The sequence below is a fragment of the Alexandromys fortis genome, unplaced genomic scaffold, assembly GCF_014885135.2.
Source record: "Alexandromys fortis isolate MF-2015 unplaced genomic scaffold, M_Fortis_MF-2015_v1.1 scaffold_9, whole genome shotgun sequence".
Taxonomy (NCBI): domain Eukaryota; kingdom Metazoa; phylum Chordata; class Mammalia; order Rodentia; family Cricetidae; genus Alexandromys; species Alexandromys fortis.
Genome location: NW_026067892.1, coordinates 16,680,620 through 16,697,121, shown reverse-complemented (window position 1 = coordinate 16,697,121; position 16,502 = coordinate 16,680,620). Strand labels below are relative to the sequence as shown.

Below are 16,502 nucleotides of genomic sequence, written 5' to 3'. Positions count from 1 at the left end.
AGATTGCTAAGAGAACTATGAAGGGCTGTAGATAAGAGATTCTCAAGAGTCAGTGAGTTGAACCTGTTGCCTCATGGGTATTAAATACAGCTCATTAGAGCAGAGACTCTGAATGGAAGAATTTCTTCAGGCAACAGAGCGGACAAGACCAGGAACCAGAGACTAGAAGGGATGAGTGTTCTACCAGGTTCATAAGCCAGAAATCATTCTTGGCTGCTACTCGGCAGTGCGTCTGTGCCAGTTTTTGTTCACCAGTTTTTGTTTTTTAAACAGAGTTTTCCTATGTCACCTCGGCTAGTTTAGAATGCATTCTGTAGCCCAGGCTGCCCCCACACTCACAAGATCCACCTGCCCGTGTCTCCCAAGTGCTGACATTAGAGCGGTGTGCTAGCGTGCTTGCATTTGTCCCAGTTAGAGTGACTAGAGTTTATCAGGATCTTCTGTGCCCATTCCAGGCTGGTGATTAAACATTTGACTGCCACCTCTTCCTACATAGTCATGAGCTCTGAAGTGAAATGTAATTATTTGGCCCAAATTGCTCATAAAAAAAATTGTGAGAGAAATAATTGTAACTCAAATTAGAATCATAGTAACACAGAGTTTTTTTTAACACCTTTATGTAAATATATGGAACAAATTCTAATATAGCTAGCATTTTTACTGTAAGCTCCCCTGCTTGGCTCCGGTCTCCATAGCTGGAAAATGGAAAATAAAGGAATGAATACTTGATTGCTAAGATCATGCCATTCCCCCAGGCTCCTCACCTCTGGCTTAGAAAGTCGCCTTTGAATTTTTCAAGAATTTGGCAAGACAGTGCAAGTGTTATTATTCCAATGACCACTTTATGGAAATAATTTATAAAATCTGAAACTAGCCCAGTTAGTGTCAGTGCTGAATTCAGGTCTATAAGTTTTAGTGAACAGATTTTGTGATCTACTTTTGATACAATTTCGTTTAATCTTTCATGTGTACATTCTTCAATTACTAGTTATTAGTGATTCCCCAGGGGAGTGGTGGCAGGTTTTACAAAGAGATTCTTAATTGAGCATAGTCCCCGATAGCTGCAAAACATCTGTCTAAAAATGGGTGTCCCTACTGAAGTCACACCAAATAATGGGCGGCGGGGGGGATATTTCCGTGATATACTTTGAAAGTAAAGTTTGATTTCTGTAGATAGCATATTTTGCTTCCAATTTCTCAGTTTAATTTTTCTATGAAAGCCTTGTCTTTATGCTCTCTACTGGAAGATGACACCTTAATGAAACTGTAAAGAGGCAGTATGCAGGGCCAGAGACACAGCTCGTATTACACCTGAGAAATCTTTCCAGAGACGGCAGCTCGGGGGAAGCCTAGATACAAGACTTTGCTGTCGGAAGAATGTCCAGAACAGTTGTTATGAGCATAGTTGGAGTTTTTTAGGAAGTGCTCTTAAAATAGATTTAACCTTAGACGCTAACAGAGTTGCTTAAAAGGATAGCAACCATCCCCAGGTAGGTGTTGGCACCTCCAAAGAGAATTCCTCTTACTTGTTTTGGCAATAGTCACGCATATTGTTTTGGAGGTGCCATGCTCAGACTTGGTTGTACAAGATAGTTCAGAAATGCCTCGACTATCAATGGACCTGATATTCTTGTCTCTGAGAGTCCCAGTAAGATCTCAGTTTTTAAAGGAGTATTGGCCATATTCAAAAGGAGAGCACACTCAGGGCCTCAGTGTGGTTAAAAGATCATTTTATATTCTTACTTGAAAAGATCTCCATGTATTAGAAAGATTGTCTCTGTGGGCAGCAGGCTGCACAGCAAGAGTTAATCGTGCTAGAATTCTTATCTGTCAGCTAGGGAGAGACTTCCACAGGACTGCGGTATGATGGTTCCCTTCCCCACACCCTTTAAGGGCCCCTGTCTTTCTAGTCATCCCCCAAACAGCTTTATTAAGAGTTCTATGCACAACTCCTCTTAGATATTTTTAACATTTCTGAATACTCTACCAATTTAAAAGTTAGTTTTCCCTTACTTTAACCTAGAGTTTCTTGAAGTAAGTTTTCCCTAATGCTTCCTTTTGCATTGTTTTGCTCAAGTACTGCCGTCAAGCACACCTGTGAATATTGCCGTACTATTTTAACTGAATGATAGTTCACTCTCATGCACCTAGAGCTCTCAGAATTTGTTTTAAATGTTCAAGGATTTTGAGAATTCCCTATTCTATGTGAACATTAAGGAGTAAAAGCTTTTGGAATTATGAGCTATTGGGAGATTGAGAATGGGTTTTATTTAAATCTGAACATCCCCTTAGCAGAGAATAAAGTGATTATGGCAGGCTGTAGTTGTATCTGCATTTCCATCCCAATCTGATATGATGGCGACATTCTGGTCTAAGTGACTTTCAGTTTCAGTGACTTTTTATTATGCAGAATAATTCCTAAACTGACTAGCTTAAAGCAACTATTTGTTAAAACCACTCATCTGTCTTTAATTAGCACGAAGACGAGCAGTTCCTCCTTGGGATTTCTCAGTGATTTGCCATTCTTATATGTTAACTGGATAGAGACTACTAAATATCTCTACCAGCTGAACACACAGGATGGCCTGTTCCCATGCCCCGGGTATGGTAGCTATTAACTGAAGGGTTGGCGTTGTTGTATAGAGATCAAATGTGACCTTTTGTCTGACTTGAGCTTCTTGCAGAATATGGTTTAGGCTCTGAGAGGGTCACAACAGCACCAGCAATGGTGGGTGAAATGGCACCTCACTGGGCACATAGCCTGAGGAGATCTTTTCAGTAATTTCTACGTACATGAAACTGGGGTCTTGATTTATACCACGGAAAAGAACTTACGATGAGTCACAAGGAAGCCAAGGTGGGGTTTGTTAAGAAGACAGGGCAGAGAGCAATATATCACACCCCAGAGATGTGAGCTCTCCCGCTAATTAGGAGAGAGCTGCATGGAAGTGTCTTTAAAAACCCAGGAGATGGTTTCTGTGACCCTCAAAGTTACACTGTTGAAAGGTGCAATCTATATCTAAGTTTAAAAGAGTAAATTGAAATATTTGGGTATTTGATCTTTTATTACAGTTATTTGCATTTGTGTGTGAGTCGGGGGGTATGTGTGTAGACATGCTCATGCATGTACAGGTCAGAGAAATCTTGCCAAAGTCGATTACCTTCTTCTTCTATTTGCATCCCAGAGCAAACACTCAGGTCTTCAGGCAGCAAACAACTTTACCTTTGAGCCATTTTACCAGGTCATGTTGATTTCATGTTTTCTTATTTTGCTTTGTTGATACAGTGTCTTATATTACATTACAATAGCTCTTGCTGTCCTGGAATTCCTTATGTAGCCCAGGCTGGTGTTGAATTCACAGAGACCCATCTGCCTCTAACTCTGCCTCCTGAGTGCCAGGGTTAAAGTCATGTACCACAATGCCCAGCTTTACTTATTTTTGCCTACTGAGTTTTCCTTTAGTAAATATTAAGTGGTGTATGAGGTATGTTGTACAGATTTACATATGAGAAAATGATACTGAGAAAGAATAAATGTCCAGAGGTACACAGCAGGCAAGGATTATAGTATCTCTGTCTTCCATCTTGTCATAGGAGTGCAGAGATTACATCTTGGCTTCGTGTGGGTCCTGGGCTTCTGAACTTAGGTCTCCATGCCAACATGGTAACGGTTTTACCCACTCTCAATATTACCATGGTAAGGATTTCACCCACAGAGCCATCTCTCCAGTGAACACATATATTTTTATCATGAATATGGCTCATGATTTGAATTTTGAGATTTTTCTCAGACAGGGGTATATAGACACTTTAGGTGATTAAATCAGCTGTGTTGAAATCGTTGGCTTTCAGCCATGAGAGGCCTCAAGCAGATTGAGTCATAGCCTCTTTCCTTTTCTCATAACTTCTTAATTTCTCCCGTCTTTCCTATCCCGACTCAGCAAGGGCAAACTAGAAATAGGCAACGTAAGCATCCTTTCTCTTAATGCTCAGACCTTCTTCTGAGAAGAACGCCATTCTTCTAACGCCAGTCATGTCTTCTGTGCTTTTTCTTGGGAAAGTAGTGGTACAGCCTGATAGAACTAAGGGGAGGGGCGACTGTGCTCAGCAGGAGGAATAGCCACATGTGCCCGGCTGCCTACTGTCTACTGCATGTCTCCTAGGGGGATTTCATTGTCTTTATAGAAGTCTTCCATGCTAGGAATACTTTTTATTTATTCTTTAACAATGTTATACATGTATACCTTATATCTTGATCATATGTACCCCGACCCCCGCCCCTTACTTGACCTGAGTGCCTCACAACAGTGTACCTTAATCACTCCCAACCCCCTGCCTGCTGGAATATTGACTGATCTCTCTGACTCAATCTTGGGTCGTACTTGTCACATCACCGTAGCTGTGATGAGCTTGTGAGTACACCAGCCTTGCCATGTCCAGGAGGCAGCATTTCACAGACTCCTCCCCTTCTTTAGGCTCATAGCCTATTTTTCCTGACGTCTGTTCTCTGAGTCTTGACCTAAGCACTCACAGTGGTTTGTTCTCAGCATCGTAACGACCTGTGAGTGCTTACATTAACTGCTGCCCACTGTGTGGGTCTGGGGTCCTCTTGAGTCTCCTTGACTAGTAGTTTATAGAGTGGTATCCTACGCCTGGCTCTGAGAGGCTCGTGTAATAATCCACGCCTTCTGGGAATGCATTGTCCAGTTCCATAAGGAATCTGTGTTCAAACTCTCTCTTCTTTTATTATATCAGTTGATTGTATTCCAAAATTTTAGTTAAAAAGTAGTACACCCTTGGCCCCTTCCATTTGCTTTATTTCTAGATGGACTTTAGAGAAGATAGAGTCTAAAACATCTTTTTTTTTTTGGCAATTGATTGAGATTTGTAGCTTCCTAAGAAATACCAAAAAAAGCTTTGTCATTTTTAAAATATAATTGCTTAAGCATTTTCCTTGTCAAGAACACTTTCATATTTATCTGTCAGGAAAATCTTCGATTTAAAAGGAACTACCTCATGAAAGCAAGAGAGGAAAACATTATTAATTTACTGTTAAAAAGGGGAGACACAGGGGCTTTGTGAGCGTCCTGAGACATGGGAGAGTTTAAATAGATCAGATTCGGAAGACATTGAGTTTTTCTTGTATAGATAGCTCAACAGTCCCTTCCCCTCTCCCTCCCAACACCCCACACTGGTGTGCACATACACCCATCTTATTCTCACGCTGGGTCATTTGGTACAGCAGGGCAGGGAGCCTTAAGTTCTAAATGACTTGGAGAAAAAGCTATTTTCAACATATCTAGGTCTTCAGACCTCAACTATATTTGTCAGAGAAATCTAAAATCAGTGAACTAGTTGAATTCAGACCTAAATGGGCGAAGCAAACCCATTTAACAAGAATTCCTATCAGATCTTCTAAGACAACCTTTGTATGGTTAAAGAAACTTTGTAACTAATGACTGACCTTTAACTTTAAAAGAAATAAAGGGGACTGAAGGAAAAACAGAAAAGTAGGGATACAGAGGTTTTAAGTATTAAATCAAGACATGGAAGCTATGAGCTCCCACACCTAAACAAGAAGTTACCTGCGTTTTCTCCAGTAGAGTCTTAATGGGACTGTTAACTACACCAGAGTAGGTGCCATGCTCAGGAGTACTCGGCCAATAAAAAACAAACTTGGTGGGATTTTTCTAGACCTTTTGTCTGATTTTGCTTAGTTTTGGCATTTGTGTTTTGTCTTATTGGTATTTTGCTTGTGTATTTTGCTTTCCTTTGTGGGTATGTGTGTATGTGTGAATTTGTGTTTTCTGTTCTACTGTTTGTCTATTTTTGTAGTTTGTTTTATAAAGAAAGAGGGAGAAAATAACAGTGATGGGTAAGTGGGGAGGTGGGGAGGATTTGAGAGTATTTGGGTGAAGGAAAAATATGATCCAAATGTATTGTGCAAAAAAATTTTTTAATATCAAAGAAATGGATGAAAGAAATGGAAGTGACTAAGCAAGGTGACAAACGAATGGGAACTGCACATTCCTGTTCTTCAGGAGAGACGTCTGAAGTTTTCTGTGCCCTGGATGGTTAGATACAATGGAAAGATGTTTAATAAAAACCGGGACCGTGACATAATGAAAGAACCCACAACTGCCTGCTAATTGCATAGTATATTGAACTAAAGGTAATCCGAAGTTCTTCATACTTGTAATATCAGACTAGTTATCATCTCTTTGTATCATCTGAGTCATAATATGGATGATAATAAGAAACCATGATAGCAAAGAATCAACAGGATAGCATTTATAAAGTCATCTTAATCTGGTCATTGATAACAAGTGTAGTCGTTGAACTGTGATCCCAAGTACTTGGATGTCACTCTGATGGTGAGGTGGAGCAGCATTAATGCTCAGTCCTTCCACTAATAATATCTACCAGAATATGAATTCTATCTTTACAGAATCATAAAGACAGTAAGCATTCTGTCTGTGTTGTTTTCACCTCCTCTAACACCAGTTGCTCTACAGTTGGTGGCCAATCTGTCCTGCAGCAAAGAAAACATTAGAATACTTGGTTCCCTTTTTATTCCTTGACTCGTGACTATGTCTGGGCTCATTGATCAAGCAGAGTTCCCTTGACTCTGTTGCACCTGGGAATTTAATTTATAAAATTTAATTTTAATTGTGTGTATATGTACATGCCTGTTTGGAAGTTTGTGCATTTGAGTATAGTGCCTGTGGAAGCCAGAAGAAGGTGTTAAGTCCCTTGACGTTACAGCCTAGGTGATCCCAGCTGCCCGAAGTGGGTGCTGGGAACTAAATTTAGGTCCTCTAGAAAATCAATATACACGTACATGCTGAACCATCCCTTCAACCCTTCACATGAGTATTTTAAAAAAATCCCTTACTACATTATCAGTAAATGTCTATGCCATTGATTATCAAGAGCAGACACAAGCCACCTGCCACTTCTTATTCAGAAGTAGCTTGTGATAAGTAACATCATAGGCCTCTTGACTACCTCAAAAAAAAAAAAAAAAAAAAAAAAACCTCAGTCTAACTTTCATCTGGTGATTTAACAGCTTTCAGAAGAATGGCATTATGCTCAATAAAAGCTTTGTTGATTATAATACCTATTATGTAATTCATTCTCACTTTTCTTTGAAACAAAGTCATATTATATTGCCTTGACTGGCCTAGAAGAATCTGTGTAACCCAGACACAGTCTCAAAATTGCAGTGATCCTCTGTCCCACCGACGCTGGGATTACAACCTACACCCACACCCAGCCAGCATTTTCGCTGTGTTATAATTTGTTCTTTGCAAATTCGTTCATGCTGAGCCTTACCACTGCTGCTAATTAAAGTAATGATGGCCTGAACTTGCCCCATGTGTTTCACCATGTTAATTACCATTAAAACACGTTACTGTTAATGATGTAGACAAGAGAGTTTTCTGTGAATTGGGGTGGTTTCTTTTTGTACCAAGCCGGCTTCCTTGGTGCTTTGACTCATCAAAAATTCATCTTGATGCACCCTATTTTAGTGCATTTCATGGGAGCCTTTCATCAAAAAGGAAAAAGTGGGTGGACATTTAATTATAATACTTCCCTACTACCTACAAGGCTGATTGTTCCCACTCGCAAGAATGGCGAGCCCGATTTAGCCAAGCCACAGTGCCAAGAGAGAAGGCTCCAGAGGGGCTCCTGCTGCTTGCAAGAAGTGCTGCATGCTGTCAGCTCTCCTCACGTCTCCGCTTCCTGACAGAATGCTGTTCAAGTTTCACACTTCACTTTAATTGATCATCTGTTATCAAATAAGGACATGTTCGATTATAAATAAACACAGCTTTTAGAGGCCCATCTTATTCTTCCTCCTCCTCTCCCCTGAAAAGACCCAAAATAAAGAGGCTAAAAAAATAAACCCATGCTTCTGCTTGTACACAAACCAGCAACTGTTCTCAGAGGACGTCTTGGAAACTGTCCTGTTTTGGTGGGGAGGAGATGTGACACTTGAGGAGAAGAGAATACAGCACACAGGTTGGCTGCAACTCCTTGGACTAGGGATCTTCTCGTGGCTACGGTCAATGCTTAAAAGCCAGACCTGAATGCACAGAGCTCTTTTCCATATTTGAAAGGCTTTCTCTTTCACTTCAATTTCCTACTTGTTCTCTTTGCATCTAGCGTGAGAAACTATCCTATGACGAAAACCAGATGCTTTTAGGAATAATGTTGAGATGGAATATTTCTGTTTTGGAATGTAGAGGAGGGCACAAACACGATGGGATGGGAAGATTTTAGAAATTAAGCAAGACATAATAATAGTCAGCCTGAATCTCCCAATCCTGGGCAAAATCTTCAATCCTGTGCCCTGGGAAAACAGAATCTCAAGTGGGGGATAACAGCAGAGATATGGCCATCTTAAATTCCTGCATTGCAGAATGCAGTAGAAATGAGACCTGGACAGAAGTGTCTGCAGGAGCAGAGGGTTAAGCCAGGGCAGATGATGGATAGCCTTGAATACTTGGTTGCCAGGGTGAGGAGTCTCCACTTCATGTTGCAGCACTGGACAGTGTGATAGACTTGGAGAACAACAGTGACCTCTCACTAGGGAAAATGGGAAAGCAAATCCTGTTTTCTTTGGAGATGGAGTATTTTGTATCTGCACATAAAATTTCTAAACATTAATGATTGATCCTAACCTCACAAGCATAGATTTGCATTTACGAAAAGCCCTGCATTTAAAACCTAACTCATTATGATAACTCAAAGAGAATGAATAACGCTTGTTTTAATAAGGAAGTTGGAACAGAAATGCAAGTAGCCCAGGATTTAATGGCTCTAGATACATGCTGACCAACAGAAATAGAAAGCAATTATGGTCTTAAAATTTTAGTAGCTACCCTAACAAAATGTGGAAATAAAAAGAGACAGGTTAAACTAATTTTAGTATATTTCATTAAACTCAATATGCCCATAATATTATTATTTCAGCCATTAATTGTATAAAAGTCATTAATTAGACATTTTATCATTTTTATGATGAGACAAATCTAAGAGATATTTTAAATTTTTATTTAGCACCTGAATTTCGCATGGCTGTGCTTTAACTGCTCAGTGGCTATCTACTAGACTGTGTGTGGGGTGGGGGGCAGAAGCTGTTGGTGTTGTTAGTTACATTTTTGTTGCCTTGATAATACACCCTCCTGAAGCAACTCAAGGAAGGAAGGGTTTATTCTGGCTTACAGTTCCAGCCAGAGAGTCCATGATGGCAGGAGGCAGGGCAACAGGACACCAGAGAAAGATGCAGAGAGATTCCATCTTAAACATGAAGCAGAGAGAGTGGAACAGACTAGGGGCACTCACAAAGACACCTTAAGTTACATATGTCCTTCAGCAAGGTTGCAGCTTTCCTAGCCTTTCCAAAACAGCACCACCAACTAGGGTCCAAGGGCTCAAATACCTGAGCCCATGGCTGGCATTTCTCGTTTATCACCACAGTTGCTTCTCTTAGACCCACCTTCATGTTCCTTTTTGGAGACAGAGCCTCTTCCTGACTATGAAGTTCATCGACTTGGCTGTGGCATCAGTCTCCTCCTCTGCCCACAAGCACTGAGGTTACAGAAGTGTGCTGTTCCACTGGCTTTTTACATGAGTCCTGGAAGTCAGAACGTGGGTCCTCATACCTGTGCCGGAGGGACTTTCCTGCGACATCTCCAGGCCTTGGACAGCACATGTCTAGATAGCTAATGAGCAGGTTGAAGAGAGGGGTGTTTTTATTCTTTCATTTGCTCCTTCACTCAGCGTACCTTCAATGCCCGTTTGGTGTCAAGCGCTCTTTCGAACCATGCAGATTGTGTTTAAAGCCTTGTTTGTGTTCCTTTTACCCGACTTACGAGAAAAACAGCTTTCAATATATACCAAAATTAACAAGTCAAATCAAATACCTGTTGATCACATAGAAAAACCTCAAAAGATGGTGGGCAGTATGGTAAAATATAAGATACATATGCTGATGGCTGTGTTTTTGTTAGTTTTTTTTTAAAACGTAATCTTTTGTCATATAAAGGAAACATTTTGCCCTTACCTGAAAATATTAGTAAGATCCCGTTGCATGATTTATTGAAGTCCAGGTGCTATATCCTGTGGATGCCAATGATCTGTGAACATCAATTTTATTTCCTTCTTCTACTTAATATTTCCAATAATCTTATGTGGAATGGAATAACTTGAACTCATAACTAACAACTATCCCATTCCTAAATATAGATAAAAAAAAAAAAAAACAGAAAACAGAAACATGACCAGGTTAGACATTGACACGGATAAACTCTGATCAAATGATATACCCATAATTTTAATACACAATTCACTTTTGTGTGAGGCCTCTGGAACTGGAAGCTTCCCCATTTCCCCTCTATGATAATACTTGTCCAGGAGTTAGACAGTAAACCCGCTGCTGCTTATTGATGGGTAATTGCAGGTCCAGAAGCCAGATTTCCTTTTAGTCACCAGCATGATCATGCAAGTTGGATTCAATCTATTCCTTCACATCAAATCACTGCACATTCAATTAAAAATTACCAAAGGGGTCCCCACATGTGCCGTTCTCCATAGGACTCATTTGTATGAAACCTCGTTTTTAAACAACTGGTACCAGTTTGACATTTGATGTTTTAATGCAGATGAGCTTCACCCTCCCCCCCTCTAATGGATGCAGGCAATTTTTAAAACTGTGGTAGACAGAGGAGGTCAGTACCCAGATAGATTGAATCATTGATTTTTTTTCTCTTACGGAATAAAAACAACTTTAAAAATGGAGACATCTAAAGATATAACCCCATTGATAGAACGCTTGCCTAACATGCAAAGAGTCTTGGGTTTGATCTCCAGAACTTTATAAAAACAAGTGTGGTCGCACACACCTATAATTCCAGGGCTCTAGAGGTGTAGACTGAAGGGCTCCCATGCTTGCTAGCCAGCTGATCTAGCAGAATTGTAAGCTCCAGGCTTTATGAAACTTTGTCTCAAAAGAGTAATCTGGTGATTGGTAAAGGAAAGACCCAGCATCTACCTGTGGCATCCATATACATATGCACACAAGTGCATGCGAATCTTGTGAATCTGCACAGGAACACACACACACACTGGTTCAGTTGTTCAGCTAGCTTTGTTATTGAGGTCAGGACCATCTGTTTAGGAATGATGCTCCCACAATAGACCGGGCCCTCTCATATCAATCATGAGATGAGACAGGCCACACACCAATCTGACTGAGGGAATTCATTCTGTCACTGAGGTTCCTTTTTCCCAGATGACTCCAGATTGCATCAAGTTGACAAATGAAGCCTAATCAGGACAGTCCTTGTCACAAAAAGAAGGCAAATTTACCATGTCTTTTGGTGATTAGATGCCTAAATTATAAATTTTGCACAGAAAGACTAAGACTTCCTTGCTTACACTGACATTTTGTGAGGTTTTGGTGACCAAAAGAATATCAGAACTTCCTCAGTGAGTTTGCTCATCCTTGGAACCAACCTAGCCAATGAGTACTACAAACTCTTTCTCTACTACCTCTCTTTCTCTGTAAGTCAATCTCCCACTCCTCCACTCCAGATACTGATATCATTAAATTATTATCCCATATGTCTCAGGCGGATATATGTTGACTTTATATTTTTCATTATTATAAGCATTCTATGTAAAGAATACCTTATGTTTGCAAAATGCATCCATTCCTCAAATTTCCTGAGCTTTTTAAACAGAAAAACAGAAGCTTTGCTAGGTATTCAAGACGTAATCACTGGCAAAAAGGAACTAGCCACTTCCCGTTTGAATATTGCTACTTACAAGGGCATGAATACAAAGAAGTGGCAGTCATTAGAGTTGTTCTGTGGGCTGTGGGGACATCAGTCAGGATAGAGCTAATGCATTAAAGTTCTGAGGAGTTGGCTTTTAAGCTATAAATAGATGAGGATTGGGGGATTAAAAGTTGAATCAGGAGATGAAATCCGGAAAGAAGGGAATTTGATAAGTATAAGGACTGGAGTATGTAGTGGCCAGACATAGAAGACAGACATTTTTTTTTTGTCAATACATTCATCCTTTGACAGTGCTCAGACATGCATATGCTGAGATATGCGTGTGCTTTATTTTATAATAGTTTAGATTCCCGTTCAGTGTTAGGAATTCTAGGTGCTTCAGCTACTGTCTTACCAGTAGCTATTATCATCAAGATTTTATTTCTTGTCATTCTATGATGTATACAGTGTTTGCTTTTATGCTTTTAATTTTCATGTGTTTAAACATTATCATACACTATTTTATAGCAAAACTATTGAGATATAATTAATGTATCACATAGTTCTCCCTTGAAGGAATACGTTTCATAGATTTTTTTAAAGTTAGTCCATGGGTCTCTGCATTCATCACCAGAATCTTATCTACCAAACTAGTTAACCATGAGTCTGCATTTGGTCCTTAGATATTTGCATACTATAGATCTAACCTGTAAGTAGAACTCAGTGTGGCAGTCATGACTAACTTCTCTTGATCATCCTTTGCAGCACCTGCCAGCCTAACGTGTTTTATCTTAAGCCAGTTTTGCTCGAAGGATAAACTACATTTTCTTCATCTTTTCAAAAGTTGATTGAAGTATCAGCTGTTGTGAGTTGGAACTATTATGACTGAATCTGAGGCATTCTGTTTATGTGTTTTATTAAGCATTTATTCTCATTTCTTCAGGGTGTGTATATAGGTACAGAATTTTTGGGCTGGATAATAACTCTATTTTGTAATGGTAATAGACTGTAGGGTTTTCAGTTTTTATCACACTGTCTTCATAGTTCTGTTGATGGTTTTATTGATTTTGTATTACTTAGATGATAATTTTGTAGATGATATCATAGAGACAAGCTTGTCTTTCTCATTGCTTCAAAGTGTCTTCCTCACTGTAGAACTTTTAATTTTGATGAAGCCAAATTAAGTACAATATACCAATAGTGTTATATGAGTCATGTGTTTTTGTTTTGTCTTTTATGGTGATTTTTTTCAGTTTTCTCGAAACTTTATAACTTTAAGACATACATGTAGGCTTGGGCTCAATTTGTATTTAATAATTCATGTCCTATAAAGTGGGAGTCAAGGTTCATTTGCTTATTTCTTGTGCATCGACAGTCGTTTCCCCGTTAATTGTTGAAAGTCCTATCATTTCTCCATTTGCTCATGTGACACCTTTGGCAAGTGTGAATTGACCAGTGTGCTGTAAGCACTGCCTCTGGTCTCTTTGATCATTTTTATTGATCTGTGTTTCTAGTATGTCTACCCTTTTACAACACACGGTTGGCTCCAAAATGAGCTTTAGAGCAAGCATTGAGATAAAGCGCACTTACTTCTCCCTCTTTATTCTTTTTAATATTTCCCTATAAATTTTAGTGTGGATTCATCAGTACCTACAAAACTGCTGCAAGAGTAGATTAGAAGGTCACTGACTCTCAGTTTGTAAAGCACTGATTTCTGCATTAGTTACTCTTGTATTACTGTCATGAACATTCTACAACCAAAAGCAAGTTACTTTTCAATAACTGTCGTGAATATACCATGACCAAAAGCAAGTTACTTTTCAATGACTGTCGTGAATATACCATGGCCAAAAGCAAGTTGCTTTTCAATGACTGTAGTGAATATACCATGGCCAAAATCAACCTAAGGGAGAGTTTATTTTGTCCTTACAGTTCCAGATGGCCAAATGTTCTTAAAGGAGGGAAAGACATGGTGGCATGGTCAGGAAGCTGAGTAGCATATGTTTAGTTATCTGTAGGAAGCAAAGTGCCAACTGTAAGTGGAGCAAGGCTATCAACAACCCAAAGGCCACTGCACTGGCATACTTCTTTCACCAAGTCCATGTTCTACAAGTTCGGTAGTGTCCCAAACAGCTCCACCTACTGGGATATTCAAACACATCAAGAACAGGGGACATTTCTCATTCAAACTATCATGTCTTGGGACATTGGGAGCTCAGTCCGGTGCTCCAGTGTGGGTCTCTGTCTCTATCTCCATCCATCTCCAGATGAAGGTTCTATGGTGATATGCAAGATATTCATCAGTATGGCTATAGGATAGGGTCATTTCAGGTTCTCTGTCCTCAGCTGCCCCAGGAACTAACTGGGGACATCGCCCTGGGCACCTGGGAGCACCAAATCTCTTGCCAACCCTAAGATGGCTCCCTTAATTAAGATGTGTGCTTCTCTGCTCCCCTATCCGACCTTCCTTTATCCCAAACATCCCGTTTCCCAAGTTCCCCCCAACCTCCCCTTCTCACTTTTTTCTCCCCATCTCCCCTTACCTCCCTCCCCTCCCACCCCCAAGATCCCATTTTTTGCCCAGCAATCTTGTCTACTTCCCATAATCAGAAGGATAGGGGTGCACCCACCCACGGAGACAGTGGGGCTGATCTATTGTGAGCTCACCAAGGCCAGCTGGACTGCGACTGAAAAAGCATGGGATAAAACCGGACTCTCTGAATATGGCGGACAATGAGGGCTGCTGAGAAGCCAAGGACAATGCCACTGGGTTTTGATCCTACTTCATGTTCTGGCTTTGTGGGAGCCTAGCCAGTTTGGATGTTCACCTTCCTAGACCAGGATGGGGGAAGGACTTTGGACTTTCCACAGGGCAGGGAACCCTGACTGCCCCTCAGACTGGAGAGGGAGGGGAAGAGGAGTGGGGGGAGGGGGAGAGGAGATGGAGGAGGGGGTAAAAGGGAGATGGGGAGGGAAATGGGAGGCGGGGAGGAGGCGGAAATTTTTTTTTCAATAAAAAATATTTAAAAAAAACATCATGTCTTACTGGTATTAACTCTTCTAAGCAATGAACATGGTATTTCTGCTATTATTTAGACCTCTTTTGCTTTTTATCTTTTTGATGTTTAAGATACAAATCCTCAAAATAGTTAAAATTATTAGATAATTGAATAATAAAAATGACCAATTATTTCTTATACTCAATAAACCCATAGTGTATCGTTCTATTTGTTGCATTAATTTGGGAATTTTTTTCCTTTTATTTGTGGTATACTCTTATTTTACTTGTGGTATATACTTAAAAATTATTTCAGGAAAGTTGCCCATTAATTTGGCTGATCGGATTGGTCAAATAGTTGAGAAAATTGATGGCACTTTACAATAATTAAATTTATCTTTGACAACTTTATATATGTTAATAATACTTTGTAATTATTCTCACACTCTCTCTAATATCTGACAATCTTCCCTCCTTCCTTCAGATTCCTTCCCTGTATCCATGTCCTTTTGTTTTGTTTTGCTTTTTATCTCATTGAGTTTAGTCAGAACAGTCTATGTGACCGTGGGCTTGAAATTGTCATCAGGAAATTACTGCACTCTGTAGTGGGCATAGAACTGCAGGACATGTTTCTTCCTCCCCTAAATCTATCAGTGCCCATAGTTTTGAGGAGAGGTGTGGCAGCTTAAATGACAACATCCCCCATTGGCTATGATATTTGAGTACTTGGTCTCCAGTAGATGGTGCTATCTTAGGAGATGTGCCCTTGTTGGAGGAAGTGTGTCAGTGGAGGGGAGCTTTGAAGTCTCAAACCCTTATCCCATTCCCCATGTGTCCTCTCTGCTTCTTGCTTGAAGCTCAAGTTGTTAGCTTTCAACTGGTACTCTGTAATGTCACTCCAATTAGTTAAGACTTTAAGGAGAGGGTGGTTTTTGTTGTTCTTGATTCTCTTCATGAAAGACTTAAACAAATAGGTAAGTAGGTAGCTCAGAAATAGACCTGCCTAATGATAGCTGATTGTCTTTGATAGAGAGGCAAAGACTTTGTAATAAAGTAGAGTCTTTCCAAATAATGATGTGAAAGAAACTGAACAACAAAATGTAAAATGTAAATCTAGAGCTGGTCCTTAAATCCTTAAACCCACAAAGATCAATGTACAATATAGTATTGGCCAAAAATTCAGATGCAAAAATCTAAAATGTCTAGGAGATAACAGAAGAAGAAAAAAGTGAGCAAAGTTGGGTTCAGAGATGACATTTTAGATATAACAGCAGAGCCACAATCCATGAAACAAACAATGGATAGTCAAACTTAAAGATTGAAATTTTCTCTTGAAAACCAATGTCAATTGATTTTCAATTGAGAAAGGAAGCCACTGACTAAGGTAACATTTTTCAAAGGACACACCAGATAAGTCACTGTCATCCATAACATAGAAAGTACACTTAAATCTCAACTGATCAAATGCAGCAGAAATAAGAACCTAGAGGCAGAGGTGTTTGCTTAGCATGCAAAAAGCCCTGAGTTCAATGTCCAGCACTTAAAGAAAACAACAGAAAGATAGGCAAAAGATCTAAAGAGACACCTAACCAGAGAAGATCTATAGCTATAATCATATGAAGTGGCACTTATCTCATGAGTGAATTGCACATACTAAGAAAGAACTATCAATACACTCAACAAAGAACAGCCCTAGTCCCACACACCTACTGCTAATT

General features: G+C 39.8%; 1 protein-coding gene across 1 annotated transcript in view; it reads left to right on the top strand.

Moving 5' to 3' along the window:
- Positions 1-16,502, top strand: part of Ctnna3 (catenin alpha 3) — a 1,282,010-nt gene that overhangs the window by 676,649 nt on the left and 588,859 nt on the right. The gene's annotated exons all lie outside the window — the stretch shown is intronic.